The 19,252-nt window shown below is 50.1% G+C and overlaps 1 protein-coding gene across 4 annotated transcripts in view; it reads left to right on the top strand.

Annotated features, from left to right (window-relative positions):
• The first annotated feature begins 236 nt into the window (after positions 1 to 236).
• The window catches only part of LOC142588510 (innexin unc-9-like), a 73,678-nt gene continuing 54,662 nt past the window's right edge, over positions 237 to 19,252 (top strand). For 3 of the 4 annotated variants that reach the window (XM_075700352.1, XM_075700325.1, XM_075700344.1), the window contains exon 1: positions 237 to 335. The gene's annotated coding sequence lies outside the window, so the exon portion shown is untranslated. Of the gene's footprint in view, positions 387 to 19,252 lie in introns of all 4 variants that reach the window. The other variant, XM_075700334.1, reaches the window with a different exon arrangement.

Below are 19,252 nucleotides of genomic sequence, written 5' to 3'. Positions count from 1 at the left end.
AGTATCATAAAGTCGTCCTAATTTCTTTTGTTTCGGGAGAGGTGGGGGGACCTGTGGCCGGCCATGCGCGGCGTGTCGCCATCGGCCTCTGCGAAGCGCGGGAGGCTGGCCGGGGCGCGAGGGGAAAGGGGAAAACGCGCATCCCGGAGGCGCCTGATGGGGGCGACTGCAGCCCCCTGGCGGTGCGCTGCTCCGCGAGACGCCGCTGCGCGCGGGCGCAGCAGAACGCCAAGGCTGCCAGTGCGGCGAGGAGCTTGCCCGGTGCGCTGCTGCTTGGCGAGGGACTGTGCGCGCCAGTGATGCGCCTCCCCGGGCCCCGTCGGGACTGCACTCAGGTAAATGCGGCCCCCTAGGAGAGGACGCCTTGTCTGTGTCTGTGTCTGCCGGTAAGTGGCCCTCCTGGTCCCTCCTGACCCCCCCTCTTGGGGAATCGATGGCCGGGGATCAGTCATCGTTCCCTAATGGCCGCACCCCCGCCCCATCCGCGATCGATGCGCCCTCGCACGGCCCCACGTCCGGGCCGACCCCGCCCCAACCATCGTCTATAGATGCCCATCTATACACGATGGCCCCCCGCCGCACCGCCGGCTATCCTGGGAGCAAGCGCTGGCCGACGGACCCCCGTCGGCACTCCGGCCCCCCGCGTGGAGGATGCTGCTCGGTCCCTGTGCCGCCGGAGCACCCGACCCCGGGGCCCGCCATGAGCGCGCTCCGCCAGCAGCTGGGCTCGGTCCCATCCCTAGCGACAGACGGACCACGCTGAACGGACGCTGCCGTAGGACAGCCTACGCTGTGTAGGGTGTCCTACGACCGTAATACCGTGCCCCTTAGCGGCGGCCCCTAAGGTGCGCTCCAGTCCGCAAACCGCCTTGCCTTCGGGGGAATACTTCGCCCCAACATTTCTCGCAAGGGCACGGGCTTCGCCTGCTATGTGCGTTCATCTCCGTCGTTAAGGAATGTAGCAGAAAGAACCGCGAGCGCTTGTGAACAAGGCGGTGCAATGCACGGGAAAAAGCAGCAACACATAAGGGGCGCTTAGCAGTCGCGATTAAAGAAATAGCGTGAGGTGACCTCAATTCTCCATCCCACTTCGTATTCGCTTTCGTTGCGATTGAGCATCAGCTTTATTAGAAGAGCAGCGAATTGCGATGCAGAGATGCTGGGGAGCGCATCCGGCCTAACCCAGAGCAGGCGTCGCGAGGTCGATCCTTTTCGCGCGCTGATGCAGCTTCGGCTGATGCGCCCGTCCCGCAAGCGCACGCGGTCAGCCGCACGCGCGCAAACCGGGGAGGGCTGGGGAGAGGTCGGCAGCTGCCGGGCGCGCGCGCCACGCGGGATCTCGAGGAGCGCCTTTGACGTCATCGATGGCCCAGCTTCGCCAGCGGGCTGCCTGGGAATGGAACGCGCGGGCCGGGGTTGTTCGACAGGGGGCAGAGCGTGTCTTCCGCGCACGTTTCCGCCCTCGGGAGGGAGGGGGGGAGGGGGGGGGGGGCTCGGCGTGGGCCACTGTTCCACCACGAACCGTGTTGGAACGGCATGGTGGAGAACTTCGCTCGATGCCTGCCCAAGAATGAAGGGGAAAAAAATGTGGACTTGCACGCACACCATAGTGATATAGTGATAAGACTGCTTTATTGAAACATTACTTTCGCAACTTCGTCGAGAAAAATGGAATGCCCATGTGGCTTTGGTAGTGAGTACGCTGAATGATACTTGCGACAAGCAAATTGCGCTTGTAATGAGGCTTATTTGCTAAGTGTAGTGAACCTGGCAACGTTAAGCGTAGGGCAGTCCCAGCCACGCGCGAGCTGTGGTCTCGAGGCAAGCGACAGCGCAAATGTTTGGGTTGTTATCTTTATTACAAGTGCTTAGCGGCAGCGTCTCTGTTGGGGCCCATCTCTTCTCATTATACTATTAACTAATCAGGGTCTCAACTCGCAAAAGCCGTTTGCGCACCCGCGTCTTACGATCGGCCGGTATCTCTTGCTGTCCTCTGTTCATCATTGCTACCGTGACTGAACTGCAGATGCTGGTTGGCTAATCATGAAATGTGTTCCGTGGGAATGGCTTTGTACATGTGGCTGCATTTCTAATTTTGCTAATGGTTGTCGTTGCCTAGCAGTGTCCATGTACTGCAGGCACACAAACAAGAATAATACAGTTTTCGTATCATTGTCCTACAGAAATAAGCGCACATAACCCGGTAAGGCTAAGTCTAGCCGCTGAAGCTATATCACAAGTGCACGAATCCATAGTTGATGCATATTCCGTCACATTGGTTATGTGTCTCTATAGTAGGCAAGATGCTCCATTTTGCTTAATGAAAAACCGTTTTCTAGCAATTCCTAGTGTGCTTCAAGTTCCATTCTGTGTGCCTTACAATTATGCACAAACATAGTTTGCTGTGACATTTAGCTATGGTCAGTGAAGGACACTAAAATATGTGTTTCTCAAACGTTATAACTTAGTGCTAAATAATGTAATCCGAATGAATCAACTTAAAGGGACACTAAAGAGAAAAAAATAACTTGAGCTGGTGTTAGCAAATTGCCACTCTACAATACTGAGGAACGCATTCTTACCGTGAGAAGAGGCCTAGTGAGCCAGAAAAGACGCGAAAATGAAAGACGGGTGGCGACACCTCTTTGAAGTTCCCGCCTCAGCTCGCCGTGACGTCATCGACTTCGACGGCGACTGCTCGGGCCTAGTTAAATTGTTATCGGCATTTGTGGACTGCATTGTATTCTAAAAGAGCCAAACACTGCATTCTGCAAGTTTCAAGATCATTTACTGAGCCCGACCAAAATACGAAAATATATTTTGAAATCAGTGACATCACACTGACGTATCAACGCAACGGTTACGGCGCGAAATTAAAAAAAAATAAAACTTTCATTTTCGTTTTCTCTTATAATGTTCAATTTCTCACTGTGAAATAGGCGAAGATAAAGTTTTGAAAGAACACTTTATCAGGCTAAACTGTCTGAGTGTTTTGCTTTAGTGCCCTTTAAAACATAAGACGCATGGTTAAAGCGCGATGGACATCATATATCAGGCCAGCCACAACGATAGTTTGAACCATACAAATTATCACATTGCAATAACGCACAAAGACAAATTCTTTTTGCGCTACAAGCCAAGTACAGTGCTTTAGAATCGTGTGCTCCGTAGACGGTCATAGAGTGAAATTATGTTATAGTGCATAGGGCAACAATATATACGTGTTCTCATGACATCCCCTGCTTGTTTTGTATGTTTGATTGTTTGTGTCATGACTCACAAACTGAAGTACGGACGTCACGGTACCTTCTTGCTGCTCCATTGGCGTTAGAGGGAGCGTTAAGCTGTTGCTGTGTACTGACCTTATGACGTATTTCTCAACTCAGCTTTACACAAGGAAGAAACGAGTGAGAAAGCTCGACGTCCGATTTTGGAAAGCGATACCAGCCGTATGTGTGGTCGAACATTTGCTTTCCAGCAAAGTTCGCGGTGTGTGAACGAGGAAATCGCTCTACCTTCTTCGCTCTGCCTCTCGTTTTTGACGTCCTAATTTGATGGCTCTCCTAAAATTACCCTAGCACTTCTGCGCTTGATATTTATGCACTCCGCTTCGTCGCTTCGTGATGGAAAGAGAAAATCTTGCCTTGGCTCGCGCTGACTAAAGCTAAAGAATATGCGTGGGAAAATGGCGCCGTATAAGAAATGGAAGCGTCACGCAGAAGGCGACATGGCGTGCATTAACATATGGAAAGAGGTTGGACGTCCTTGATTGTGAAACTGAGGCGAGTAAACTGAGGCGTGAGGCGAGTAAATTATTTTTTGCTTCAATTTTTGTACAGAGGCTTATACGCAGGCGTGAGTGCAAGTCCCTTAGTTTTAATTTCCGTGTAGTACGCAGATTAGTATTATGTATCTTATAACAGTGCCCAAGCTTGCGAACGGCAGTTGGTGCATCCCATAGTGGATTCAACGCAAACTCCCACATTGCATTTCCTTGGGGTGATGCTCGGTGCATCAGAGATGCCATTCCAGCGATTTACGCTATAGAGTGTCGGCCTCGACACCAATTGGAGCTCGTGCGTGCTGTTACGAAAAAAATAAAATAAAAAATATTGCCGTGCGTCGGCCCTGTCACTATCGAGTTGATATGCGGCACAAACGCTGTTTCCAACGGAGAGGTAAGAAATGGACGTTGTTGGAGCGTGCGGTGTCTGCAATTTGGCGGGCGTGTAACTTTCTTCTGCCGCTGCCTCGTGCCTATGTGCTAAAACAGTGTATCATAACTGCAGCTCCTGTCTCAGGCTTCCATAGCATTTCCTTCTCTGTCTTCCCTCTGCTCTTCTGCAGTTTCTCTTGTGTCTTTCTTGACTTCTTTTTACTGATCATTCATTGATCCTTGCCGCCTTTGGCGAAACGGCAGCTAGTGTATGAACTAAGCGTCAACCCACCGAATACACAACAAGCGCAGGCTGCCGTTTCCTGTCGCGCGTGCACGAGTAAAAAGCGTGTATGAAATGAAAAAGTGTCCACCAATGCCTGTTCTACTTTCGCGCGTTTGGAGCGAAACTAATTTCAACGCAGGAAATCGAAACCGCGATGCCGTGGCCGGATGTTTCAGCGCGCCCCCTATATGTGGGAACGTGTCACGGGCGCAATGTTTAACGCGAAAGGGTAAACAGGATGCGAAACAATGCAGTTCCGTTTCATATTGGTTATTTTCGTGAACTTTTTAACTTTTTTGAAGTTTTTAAAGTTTACTGTTCCCATGAATAAGAAGTAAAAGAAAATCCATAACGTGTGTGACTCTGATGAACAACTTTTGGCTTCCGCTAAGCAGATTTATGCAGACACGCCAAATCTTATGCTGCTTTTTTAGAATGCATGTGTAGAGGTCGCCCAGCCTATGTAGAAAAATTCGCTCAATTGCTCGCTTTCTATTCCCTTTCTTTAGCTGACTAACTGATCGCGCAAATTTTGACAAAGGTAACAAGCAGTAACATTTGGTAACAGAGCCCTGGAGCACCGAAGAGAACAGCCTCGTGGTGTTCAGCAGAGGCGAATGAAGTGACGGGAGCAAAGGTTATCACTAATTTCGGATAGACAATGTATAAAACGAGAGTGCGAAGGTTATCAAATTCTGCGATTTTAAGTACTCAAACTATGATCTGAATATGAGGCACGCCGTAGTGGACGATTCCGGATTAATTTCGACCACCTGGGGCTCTTAACGTGCACCCAGTGGACGGCGCACGAGCACGTCCGCATTTCGCCCCCATCGGAATGCGGCCACTCGCGGCTTGGATCGAACCCGCGACCTCGTGCTTAGCAGCGCAACGCCATAACCACTGAGCTACCGCGGCGGGTGTGAGTGCGAAGTCACCGCATCTTGAAGAACTGCAGCTTGAGAAAATATGGCAAGCACGAACGAACTTGAGCGGCGTATCGTAGGTAATGAACACTGAGGCTTATGCGAGACGCTCTTTTCAGAGTGCGCAAATGAAAAAGAAAAAAAAAATTATCGACTCAGTGTTTCAGTTTTGTTGCACGACTTATAAATCGCAGACTGACTACACTGCAAGCCGTGGCAAGCACAGCATCAAGCGAGACAGAAAGTGTGTTAGTACGGCGTACGGAAACTGATACTGCGGTAATATACAATATACTGGGCATCATTTTAGGTAAAGCAAAACGAGAATGTTCAACCTGTTTAATGCTACCGAGCAATAGGTGCCTGGACTTGGCCTCTGAATTGAGTCCTATGTTGAAAACAGTTTATATTTATGATAGCGTTTCTGAACTTTGTAGATTTCATTTGCATATCTGATATACCCGTTCAAGAATGCTAAGTGCTTTATGTACCGAACTTGAAATTTGTGGATTAATCCCAGAAAATTTCTTGTCCGGCGTATTTCCTCAACTTAAGTAACGAGCGTCCGGGTCTCCAGTTAGCACATTTTCTCGCATTCTGATGTCATCCAGAGAGTATAATTTATTATATTCTTGGTTATTTCTCTTCCGTTCATAGCTCATTTCTTTCTAGGCATATCATCATTTTTCTGCGCTGGGATTCATTCCGCATCGCCGGAAAATATGAAGTTCCTTGCAACCCGTGTAATCAATATTAGCCCGTTTAGCCGATGTTGTATCCTTGCCGTCAATGTAATATTTTCCAGTTCGACAGGCATTATAGAAAACTATTATTCTCCTTCGCATTGCCGTTCGACTGAAATGCGAGCGACAGACTGAGCACGAACCTTACAATTCCGTCCAATGCATCCTAGATAACAGAAGACTTGCTCGATTTGAGGCGTGGGGTCGCGCGCGAAGGCAAGAAACTCGTCAGGTCTGGCCATTTTGAGCTGACAAGCGTTGTGCATACAATGCGCGCTGACGAGCGTGTCTGCTAAGAATTACATCGCTACGCGCCTTCGGAAAGAGCTGAAATTTCAAACTAAACGCTGCTTGCCCTTCTCCTCGCGGGCGCCGCGCTACAAGACGGGTTTATGGCGTACCACATCAGCAAGTGCGCCTACGTACATGTATATGCTGTGACGTGGCTCATAGTGACCCGTGGCACTTCGATAATAACTCAAGGCAACATCTGTTGTGTAATCTGTTGCTTCAGTAGACGAATTAAAGTTTAGAGACATTATAAAACACACAAACCGAATGTCTGCGTGTTTTTGTTTTCACACCGCAGCAAGAGGCACGTACTTTCGTCTCGTCTGCTTGTTTGCGCCCTGACAGCGAAATTTTGTCATTTTCTACTGTGTTCCACCGCGTGATCATGCTCTGTGATCTGCTTGTGTCTGCCTCAGTATTCGTGTAGCAGTGACTTACACAGCTAGTCAGGTGTGCTCGTACACAGCGTGCAAAATCGTCCGCTGCGCGAAACGAGACAAATGTAATAGCTCGCGCGCGCGACAGTCAGCGTAAGTGCGCCGCGCAGCAAAAAAAAAAATTGGAGGACGCTTAAGCTTCGCCTTCAAGAGTGGAACGCGACAGCGTTCCCGTCGACCCGCCAAGGCGTGTAAGACAATAGGCTACGGCTCAGCGACTACGCGCCCCGCATCGGACGCGGTGAGCGTCGAGCAACGCAGCGTTCGGCACGACAACGAAATGTGCGCCTGAGCAAGCGACGCACGCCTGAGCCTTAGAAACAGCTCGTTTCTAAGGCAACACCGCGTTCACTAGAGGCGCTTCTGTACCGCTTTGAAGCATCGAACTCGTGGCTCAGTGGTAACGTCTCCGTCTCACACTCCGGAGACCCTGGTTCGATTCCCACCCAGCCCATCTTGGAAGTTGCTTTTTATTTATGAAGTGCCTACCGTGATTTATCGCTCACGGCCAACGCCGCGGACGCCGACACCGACGCCGACGACGCCGGCTTTTCTGCGACACGAGCTCCTTAACGCTATCGCGTTAAAACTTGGAGGACGCTTAAGCTTCGCCTTCAAGAGTGGAACGCGATAGCGTTATCGCACCCCGTTCGCACCGCCCACTCATTCGCTCGGCATGCTCTTGAGTCGCACAAAGACGAAACGTGCGCCTGAGCAAGCGGAACGAACTAAAGAACTCGGTGTCTCGGAGGGAGAAACGATCTACGCGAGCCAAACGTCGTGATAGGCACGGACAGCCGGGCCGCGACGCGCCATGAAGGCGGACCATGGGGCTGACGCCTCGACGGGATCGTCCTCTATCTCGCTTGGGAGCACCACGCACACGCATGACTCCTCGCCAGCAGCACGGCACACATCGCAGGGGACGCTTTCCCACCAGACGCGCTACGGCGCAGCGATCACGTCAGAGGCGTCCCGCATCGGACGCTGCACCTAGTAATCGCGCTGTGAGCGGAAAGAGGATCCGCGTCGCCTAAACACGAGTGTTCGAGTGACGTACGCTGGAAGTTGGAAGGGGAGAGAGCGAGGAAAATTATTAAACGCTAGGGTACTGGGGTATCCTCGCACAGGTCCCCGCACGGCCCCAATGCGCTCAAACGAGACGAAGGGGAGAAGCGGGCGAGTGGCGCGCCATCTGTCGGGGCAGCGCCGTACATTGCGAGGAGGGAGTCTTCTGTGTTTGCCGCAATATAGCTCTGCGTGTGCGCCAAGCGCAGAAGCAATGTAACGGAAACGTGCTTCGCTACGCGTTTAACTGCGAATTCGGTAATTTACATGCTCATAATTACCTATATATACTGCATTACAACTTTCTACGGCACGTTTCTAAGGCAACACCGCATTTCCTAGAGGCGCCTTTGTCCCGCTTTGAAGCACTGCACTCATGGCTGAGTGGTGGCGTCTCCATCTCACACTCAGGAGACCCTGGTTCGATTCCCACTCAGCCCATCCTGCAAGTTGTTTTCATTGATGAATTGCCTTGCGTTATTTTTCGCTAACGGCCAACGCCGACGACACCAGCTTTTCTGCGACGTCATCTCCTTAACGCTGTTGCGTTAATAAGGGAGAGAGAAAGAGAGAAAAACAAAGAAGGCGGGGCCCGTGACGTATGCATCGCACGATCCTCCAGCTCCGGTATGGGAGAACGCCGGGAAGGAGTTTCGCTTGCGGAGGCCAGACGAGGCAAGTGGAGAGAGTGTCCTTCTTGGCGGTGACGCTCACCTCCTGAAATTATGGGTTCGCGGTACTGCAATATTGTTACTGCTATTCATGAACCAATTTGAAAAAAATTATTGTGGTAGAACGCTCCCAAGAGGGCATGTAACAACTTCCAGCCTATTATGAACATTTTCTACGTGGCCTGCTGAGGGGCCCTTTAAGATGAAAAAAGTTGAAATATGTTAGCGCTCAGCGTTGTCCTCGTACTCCGTTGAAATGTATGGTATGGTAAAAATGTATGATGTTAGGGCATACAGCGCGTGTGGGCCCAGTTATCTAAAGGAAGTGTAGTTACGCCTCGTTTCGTTGTGCAGTTGACGTTCTTGGTCCACCGGCATCAGCGCCTCCTTACGCTTTCGCCACCAAACCTCAGCCAGCTCCGCTTCAGCTTTTCTTTCACAAATGCCGTCATTCGCTGGTCTCCATATTTTGTGCTCCAATATGAGCGCTCTCTTCCTCTTGCTCCTCCTTGACTCTCCCTTAGCCGCCAAATTGCGCGACAAGGGACGAACGCCGCCAGCCAACCCCCCCCCCCCCCCCCATCGCTCCACGTTCTCGCCTAAGGCCACTTTGGTCCACTCGGCAGGAGCGCGCGTTGCGCAACACCACACTGCACGATAGCTGTCCGCGCCAGGGCTCCTACGCGCTCTGTCATCATCGTTTAATCCACATTTTCCCTCTGCACACGCTGCGCAGCCGACTGATATTGTGCGAGACGCGGAAAGCACTGTCCCTCGTCTATCTTCTCGCATAAAGGATGTCGCCTGCTATTGTTATCATTCGTGGAAAGATACACACTACATAAATGGAAAGAAAAGCAGGCTAGCGATTGCCCGCTGTAACGGAGGCCTAGCCCATTAGCTTAAAGGGGGGCAATAAAAGAAGTGAAAGAGAAGAGTGTGGCACAGCACAATACAACACATCGCATTTCAGACCGGGTGTGAGCACCACAGACGACAGTGGACACCCTATAGCTGAAAACATTAGGACAGCTTTGTAGGCCTCAAATCGACTTTCAGGAAATAATAATTGGCAATTAATTGGTAAAGTACCTCACGCGAAATGCGTAGGATGTGGTTTTGGTCCTCACCTGCGACAAGTGATCATTTCGTCCACTTTAATAACCCTTTAAAAGATTATTCTTACATTTCAGTTAAACATAACATTCAGCTTCCTCTAGACTTTCTCTGGCTTGATTGTATGTCACTTCGTATGGCATTGTAAAAAAAAGAAAGAAGTCAAGCCTCGGATTCCTTTATTCTATTCGCTTTTTCTTAAATAACATGTCAGTGATCGAGAGTGAGAGAAGAAAAGAATAGGAAAGGGTAGGAATGTCAACCAGACTGACGTCCCGTTCGCTACCCTACACTGAGAGTAAGAGAAAGGGGAATAGAAAAGACAAATGAAGGAGAGAGAGAACTGCGCGCACGACAGAAGATACACTTCGAGGACAGTCACTTAGGCCGGTGCACTTCAATAACGACACTAGTGCGCAAATAGGAAAGTTTGAGAAAGATCAAGCTGCTGGAGCTTATCGCCTGTAAGGTACACGACACATTCAAAGTGTGACGAACTCTTATTTTGATCACTGTTGCCGTCAGCCGGGCTCCAGAATCAATCAGATCCAGAAAACAAAGTCGCAGTTTTGCCAGAAAGCGAAGCATCGAATGCGATAGCAAATTAGCAGACAGCCATACAAGTGAGGATAGTACTCTTATTGGCCGGGCCGTATCAACTCGTAAACATTCGCTTGCTAACTCAATTAACAGGCATGGTGTCATCGTGCACAGCAAACATGAACACATCCCACTCGATGACCGCGGACACTCGCTGTCGAAACACTGCCGTGGGCAAGCGCGGCAGCAGCAGCGAGCGAAGTGACCTTCGTGCTGTCTATTGGTTCAACGTAAGCTGTGCGCTGAGAACGCACAGCACACACAAAGGTATACGGGCTGTACGACGCAATTATAGACTTTGCCGGCCGCGCGATCGCGCGCAGCCGCCACATACGCAGTTGCAGCCAGAGCAGAACTTCGCCGCCCCCCCCTCCCCTTCCTCCGGTGCCTCGCAACGTTCGGTGCTTCGCGGGCGACGGAAGACGACGCGCTTCTTCCTCGCTCGCCTCTCTTTCGCGCGGGCGAAATTGAGCTGCGATCGTCGGCTCCCCTCGAACGCTTTCACTCGCACATAGAGCGCAGGGCGCGCGACGACGGTGTTACCATCCTTGGACTTTACACGGAACATCGCGGCGACGCCGACGGCGACTGCAGAAATGCGCCTGGAGTACGCATTTGGGCTGGTTGGTTCATGATTACGAGCAATAAAAACAGCGCTAAACGACAGGACGAGTGAAGGGACACAGACAACAGCGCTGACTAACAACCAAAGCGTCTTTATTCTTTCAGTCACCATATATATGCTCCGCCGCTATCTGAAACCACAGATCTGAATCAACAGAATTGGGCATGCGCAGGGGGATTGCAATTAATGCGATAGGAAGGCAATCTGGGCAATCTCCTTCGGAAGGAGAGAAATGGAGGGAAGGCTTACACATGCTTCGCCACTAACGTGAATGTGGAAAGCTTCGGAAATGAGGCGTGCGCGGTCATCGCGGTATTTTGACGGGTAGGTCACACCTTCGAAAGTTGGCTCGCAGCCGCATTCATTGCAATGCAGTGACAACTGACTATCTTTTGCCCGTTTTTGAAATTTGTTTGAGTGCTCGCGCATGCGGTCATTGATGCACCGCCCCGTTTGGCCGATATAAAAACGCTTGCATGAAAGGGGGATCTTATACACCACACAGTCACAACAGTCACCAACAAACCTCTGTCTGTGCTGCTTTTTACAACTTTTTTTGTTGTTCTTGCTTTCCCGATTGACTTGGTGGCACAGGCTACCTAACTTTTTTTTGGCAGTGAACAGCAACCTGACGCCTGCCCTGCTGACAACCTTTTTGAGATTGTGCGCAACCTGGTGCACATATGGTATAACCGCAACCATTTGCCGTGAGCGATTCTCTGAAAGCCTCGCAACGAACCTTAAAGGAAAGCAGTCGGCAGCTGCTCTATCTGAGAATCGCTCACGGCAAATGGTTGCGGTTATACCATATGTGGACCAGGTTGCGCACAATCTCAAAAAGGTTGTCATCAGGGCAGGCGTCAGGTTGCTGTTCACTGCCAAAAATAAGTTAGGTAGCCTGTGCCACCAAGTCAATCGGGAAAGCAAGAACAGCAAAAAAGTTGTAAAAAGCAGCACAGACAGAGGTTTGTTGGTGACTGTTGTGACTGTGTGGTGTATAAGATCCCCCTTTCATGCAAGCGTTTTTATATCGGCCAAACGGGGCGGTGCATCAATGACCGCATGCGCGAGCACTCAAACAAATTTCAAAAACGGGCAAAAGATAGTCAGTTGTCACTGCATTGCAATGAATGCGGCTGCGAGCCACCTTTCGAAGGTGTGACCTACCCGTCAAAATACCGCGATGACCGCGCACGCCTCATTTCCGAAGCTTTCCACATTCACGTTAGTGGCGAAGCATGTGTAAGCCTTCCCTCCATTTCTCTCCTTCCGAAGGAGATTGCCTTCCTATCGCATTAATTGCAATCCCCCTGCGCATGCCCAATTCTGTTGATTCAGATCTGTGGTTTCAGATAGCGGCGGAGCATATATATGCTGACTGAAAGAATAAAGACGCTTTGGTCGTTAGTCAGCGCTGTTGTCTGTGTCCCTTCACTCGTCCTGTCGTTTAGCGCTGTTTTTATTGCGCGCCTGGAGTGTCCATATAATTGCTATAGCAATAAAATGCTTTTTATCTTTCATAGCTGCGGAGAGCTGGCGAAGCAGTAGGACTCATAGGAGGCAAAGAATGCTAACTTGAGCTGGTCGTTGCATGCAGTAGCTGAATACAACAAAAGCACATGAGACAGCATATATGAAAGGAAAGGACGAAACCGCTCATCCATTACTTTCGTTTGTTGTGTCCTGTGCGCTGTTACTTATCGTAGCAGGTGACTAGGAGTGAGACTTGGTCGCAGTCTTAGTGGGCCCCGCACATTGGACGAAGTCTGTGCGCTCCTAAAATCGCCCGTCGCCTGAGCTAGCAAGCACGAAAGGTGCGTCAGCTTCTCTTGTCTGTCCTCAGCAGCGTAGTCCATCGCAAGAGCTGGCTATGCGGCTTTCGTTAATGCTTGCGCAGTTAGCAAAGAAAAAAGAAAGAGAAGAAAACGCGGCTCGCGAACGGGCAATTGCAAGGTTTTTTGGCTTTGATGTCCGAGCGCCACTGCATCCCTCACATCCGAGAGGCGCAGGATGCAAGGGAAAGAGCCCTTGGGTGCAGACCGATTAGTGTGCTCCGCAGCCAATGGTTGGCGCCACCGGCGTTATCATCGAGCGCGAGAAACTGATTGAATCGGCACTGGCGGCGGTGATTCTACCCATAGGGATCTATCCCTGAATCTAGGGCCTTCCATTCCCTTTATATTTTTTGTTTCAGAAAATGCGGGAGATCTTTAGGCCTTCTTTCTCCATTCTGTACAATACAAGTTCGTTGAGTTGTAGATGCATATGTTTTGTAGTTCTGAAAAAAAAAAAAAGAAAACCAGGGCAGGGTTGGTCGGGAAGAGAGGAAATATTGATTGATTGCCATACATTAAGAAATGGAGCATTGCGGTAGCATTTCTAGGCTCATCGTTACTTTTTTTTAATTTTGTCTAGTCTGTTTTTGAGTATATTCAATCGTTGAAGCAATCAGTTACATAAATATGCAACGTTGTTGAACACTTCTAGTCACTTTGAGGAACAAGTGTCCTCACGCGGTGCACAAATCTTCTCGCACTGTACTCTAATGTTTATCTAATATGTTACTATCATAGCAATAATATGTAGCAAGCTTTCGAAACTAACAGTCTTATTTGTCGTTTTAAAACTACTCGGCATCAAGGGTTGGCAACACTGCCTGCCGCGCGCCAATATTGTTGGAGGACTGAGAAACTTCACCTAATTATCAATTTATTGGCGATGAGCTCCGCGGGCGCTACTAACGCTGTTGAGAACGCCTGGCACACGGCGTTTACCGTATGGCTTCACTGATGTCACCAGGGAGGGAAGATAGTTACGCTAATGTCCACGCAACATTCTGAAATTTTTAGCTGAACGCGGTCGCCTACGTTGTTTATAAATCATTCTGGATATCCTGTCGTTGTGTAATATCTAAATTCAAATAATCCTTTCCGAGCGGTCCTGTGTGCCAAAAATCTGAAGTCAAGGAACTCGGGCGTTGTGCCGACTGCGTACTCCGTCACCTGCAATGCGCTAATCATCGTATGACAAAGCGATTCGAGCCTGTTACGCCGTATCTCTAATTTCCTGTGCTGATCACAGTACCACATACTTCTAACTCATAAATTCCTTCACGTAAACAGTGAGTGACACCGGCGTAGCCGTGCCACCCGTTGACCAGCTGCAAAATTCACGATCACTTGACTCGCGGTCCGCGAATAAGCGTTGCTTGCTGATCAGTCCTTCGTGCGAATCCTGCGGCTTTTATTCAAGGGAATTAAACGAAAGCACGGTTTCTGATGCTACCAGATCTTTGGCAGGAGGTGAATTCAGCCTTGTGCGAATTTAAAAAGCCCGATGCTGGACTTTGGTGTTTAAAACCTCGCAGCGTAAGTCGACATTGCTTTCGTTCGTGACATGGAGTTTTCTCTTCAGTGCTAGAACCACGTATGCTCAGACATCCCATGAAAACCTTCTTTAGCCATAATATTCCTTAGAAGCATAAGTTTACTTCCTAAAGTTCTAGCAGTCATTATTTTGAACTTTTGTCGGTAGTGGTAGTGGTAGTGGTGACCTAGGTCAACTAATCACAAGGAGCCCTGACCATGAGAAGGAAATTCACAAAAGAATAAAAATGGGTTGGATCGCATACGGCAGACATCGTGAGCTCCTGAGTGGGTGCTTACCGTTATAATTAAAAAGGAAAGTATACAATCAATGCATTTTACCGGTGCTGACATAAGGCGCTGAGACTTGGAGGCTGACAAAGAAGCTTGAGAACAAGTTAAGGACTGCGTAAAGAGCGATGGAACGAAGATTGCTGGCCATAACTTTAAGATACAGAAAGAGAGCGGTTTGGATCAGAGAGCAAACGGGTATAGACGATATTCTAATAGACATTAAGAGAAACAAATGGCGCTGGGCAGGTCATGTAATGCGCAGACTGGATAACCGTTGGACCATTAGGGTGACAGAATGGGTACCATGAGAAGAGAAGTGCAGTAGAGGACGGCAGAAGTCTAGATGGTGCGACGAAATTAGGAAATTTGCGGGTGCTAGTTGGAATCGGTTGCGAAATGCGAAAACACCGGTGTGCTTAGATTTAGGCGCACGTTAAAGAATCCCAGGTGGTCGAAATTTCCGGAGTCATCCACTACGGCGTGCCTCATAATCAGAAAGTTGTTTTAGCACGTAAAACCCCATAATTTAATTTTTTTGGAATCGGTTGGCGCAGGATAGGGGTAACTGGAGACCGCAGGGAGAGGCCTTCGTCCTGCAGTGGACATGAACATGATGATGATGATGATGATGATGATGATGATGATGATGATGATGAATTGACCGTATCCACTTGTACGGCAAGAAAGAGGAAGTGAAGTTTGAGAATGAGGGCCTCCCAACGCATGCTGCAAGCGCAATCCGTCCATGCATTTATCTGTGAAGCCAACAGAATTTTTGCGACGCCAGAAACAAGCGGTGAACAGTGCTTTATGCTTTGGCTTCGTCACCCCCCATAAATGGGTTATTTCGACGGCACTTGCTGTAAAACGACCCCCGTTCCGAGCAGTGCCTGTTTGTGGCTCTCATATGTGACTGCGGATGTGGATAGCTCGATCATTACCATCTGGACTCAGCCGCTTGAAACGCCGCAATTGATTGGAACTTTAAAATGGCGGAGGAGGGTCTTGCCTTTGCAATCATTCTCAGTATTCATTACATTCGGCAAGTTTTTCCGACAACTTTATAACGGTGACGATAAAATACACATGCAAGGACACACAGGATAGCTCGCTGTGTTTGATAGTCATAGACATTCGACAATGGGATTAGACTGCCACTGCGAACATAACCCTAAACCCTAGGAAGAGGTAGCGATAATGAACGATTTCAAAAAGAAAAAGAAAATTATGAAGCAAAGAAAAAGATAAAATGTGGAGATGCGAGTTTAATAGAAAATCATCGTTGTGGCGAACATTGAAAAAGTGTGCTTTTGAACTCGGCTCTTGGCAAGAGCGCAGGCACAGAGCTGCGACCGCAGCGTGGCAAAATAAATAAAGGTCACCTGCCGACGTACTGCTGCTCGGTTTCATGTAGTCTGCTGGCAGTAACTGCAGCCCTTCTTCTCTGTGACGTTTTCTGCGTGCGTTCTGGGTACGGAACTTCAAGAGCGGGCACCAGCATCTCGTGTGCTGCATTGGAGCGGTCGAATGCGTTTCTTGCGTCGGTAGCTAATGGACCTTTGAAAGCCCACGGAAGACGGGCGAGGACGCTCGCGCGGCGTCCTCTTCCTCTCGCTGCATCGTCGGCGCCTGCACTGCGTCCCACTGCACGGAAGCACTCCGCATTCTAAACAGCTAGGCACGCTAACGCTGTCATCTTTGTTATTCTATACCGATGCTAAATTCCCGAATTTTCGAGCGAGAAGACTACGAGAACCATCTTCGTTGATGCACGCCGGACACGTCTGCCTCCTTCCTCGCTTGACTTCACTTTTCCTTTCCTTCGATCTGAGGCGATGGTCTAAAACCTGAGCAGGCAGACTGGCATGACTTTTGTGCCTTCACGCGGCCAACAACTCAAAATTCGTGATGCTACATTCGTTATCAAATAAGGAGCAATGATAGGGAGAGAATGTCTTATATGCAAAATATGAAGTAACTTACCACCGTAAACCAAAGCGCATTGCAGGGTTTTTGTTGAAGCTCATATGAAGGAGTAAGCCATGCATGTACAGCAGAGCTGGCACCTCGAGCTTTTATGAAACTCTCTCTCTCTCTCCCCGTAAAAGCGCATTGGGTTATCGGGATTGGACAGCGCGCGAGTGTTCGCCTACAACGAATCGTTCTTACAAGCGCACGGCTACGCGAAGTCGATGCAAGATTGCGAACACTTTCTTTAGGGCAGTACAAACATGCCGTCCGTTAATTAAACAAGCAATGGTTCCCATGGCTTAATCTTCTTAGAACTGGTAGTATAAGTGGACGCACTCCGAGAAGGTACCATGCGCTGCCGAACTGATCAAACAGGAGCAGCAGAATACGACCGCTTCTTTGGTGGCACAAAAAAGATGGAGGACGCTAAAGCTTCGCCTTTAAGAGTGGAACGCGATAGCATTCAAAGGTCCCTGACTGCTTCTCACGCTTCCCGGCAACTGGAGCGTATGTAACCGTAACGTTTACTGGGAAACGCTGGCCGCAAACGCTATGCGCGAAGGCGGGCTTTTTGGTAGAAGCGCGGCCTAATGCGTGGGCCGCGAGCGCTATCTGGAGGTATTGCAAGGAACCGGGCGCGCCGCTCTGTGGCCGCCGAGATAGTAACGCGCCGGCGCGCGCAAATGGCGGACGCCGTGCCCGGTCTATGTATGGTAGAAACGCCGGAAAAGGGGTTTCTTTGAGTTTCCGCGTACAAGAATTATGTTTTCTCGTACAGTCAAATTACAATCCGACGCTATCGTGTCTATAAGTTGTGTGTAAGTCGTACTTTACGATTTTTCTACGTGTTTTAGCTTGAGAAATTCAATTAGTTCAGTAGCTTCCTGGCGCCACATGGAGGGCCTAGGTATGGGTGGTTCGAAAATCTTTTTACCGAGCCAACTTCCGACGCCGGATTTTCTGCGACACGGGGCCCTTAACGCTGTCGCGTTAAAACGTAACTATTGTGAATAAAAAACTGCCCTTCCGAAAGGCGCGCGCACGCACGTCACTGCAAGAAAAGGAAACGGGGGGAGGCAGAATGGGACGCTTGAGGGAGTGTTCTCTCAGATATTGATTAAAGCAGACGACCGTTACGTTTGCGCAGCAAGGCTAAATCGTTTACCATATTTCATAATATAATCCAGAAAAAGATTCGCATGTTGAGTAAGGCGATCACCGCGAGATTTTTAGACGGCAGAGTCCGTGGATTCCCAATACACACAGTACGACAGACACGAAAGCGAGCGACGTTTAGCGTCCGAGAGTATATATACCGTGATCAGAGCCTGAAAGCGATGTGAGACCGGGGCGCGCACCTACGCCTGCACCGTGTAAGAAAAATGCACCCTACATCACGCGGTTATATAGCTACTCTATAAACCCTAGCGTCGATCCACCGCCGCCGTTCCGGCAACAATAACGGCCTTTTCGACCCTCGTCGTTCGCGGCATCGCTTCCGACGGTTGGACTGTTTGTCAGCGGCCCCGCGACGCGTTCCGTGCCTGTTTGTGGTTACGCTGCGCACGGCTGTTTTGCTCCCAGCAGCACGCTCAAACAGCGAACTTTGAGCTGCATCCCAACTACTGGAAAAGGAGGGAAAAAAAAAAGAACCGGAAGAAAACTCCGAGCGAGAGGAACGAATGCTCGACGCATGGCGTGCACGGAGCCGTAGCATAAACACTGAGCCCCGACGCACGGTGAAAGTCTGAACGCGACAGTTTGGAATGTAAATAGGTGCTCGAACGGCGCGAGCATCGTTCAGCGCACGCCCGCCGAGGCCGGCGAACGCGGGCCATTCGCTGAGCAGCGTGCGATCCGGAGCATCGTTGGCGAATCGCCGCTGGCACGGCGCCACCAGCAAATGGAGCAGCGCGGCGGAATGCAGCGCGCAATCGGGGGGAGCGGTCGGACGTGCGCGGCCGCCTGGGCGCGGTCGGGCGCCGCTCGGCCGGCCGCTCGGGAGAGGAGAGGGAGGAGCGCCATTGCTTGTGCTCACCACGGAACAGGCTGGCGGCACGCCATGGCTGCGCTGCTGGACGCTGGAACAACTCTATTGATCCCCGCGAGCGTCCACTGTCGCTTGGCTGCATGCGGGCAACGCGCGTGAGCTGCTGACGGGTCTGGCAGCAACGCTTCTTGTGTTAAGCGAAAACTCGGCCAACGAGGCAAGAGCTTCGCTCTGCGCCCACAGCCGCCCCTTGCTGAGATGCCGCGACCTGATCCTGCTGTAGAAATGCTCCTAATAGTGCGGCACGCCGCCCCAATGGCTGATACCGCATACTGATTGTGATGGTGCAGCGCAGACCCTCTGGCCCTTTGCCAAGAAAATAGAAGCCTCTTTCTTTTTACTTCTTTTTTTTGGTGGTGGTGGTGCCGGGAACTAGGGAGTGATTCGCAAGACTTTTCATTAGCAAAAACTGTTTGTCATTGGCGAGCCAGCTATTACGACTGCCTGGTGGCTGTTCTTACGATTTAGTCAAGCTTGCGAACTCTGTCGGGAATACGAGACCAGGGCCGATATTCATAAAAAGAAAAAGTGGTCTTACGTTGGAATTGTTCATAAGATAAATTTCCAACGAATCGTCATGCTGGGCATATTATTAGTAAAGGCGGCCGGTCAACCACAAACATTACTTAGGAACGAAAACCTTTGTGAACTCA

The sequence above is a fragment of the Dermacentor variabilis genome, chromosome 1 (assembly GCF_050947875.1).
Source record: "Dermacentor variabilis isolate Ectoservices chromosome 1, ASM5094787v1, whole genome shotgun sequence".
Taxonomy (NCBI): Eukaryota; Metazoa; Arthropoda; class Arachnida; order Ixodida; family Ixodidae; genus Dermacentor; species Dermacentor variabilis.
The sequence above is the reverse complement of the archived record's forward strand: the minus strand, read 5'-3'. Positions and strand labels throughout refer to the sequence as shown.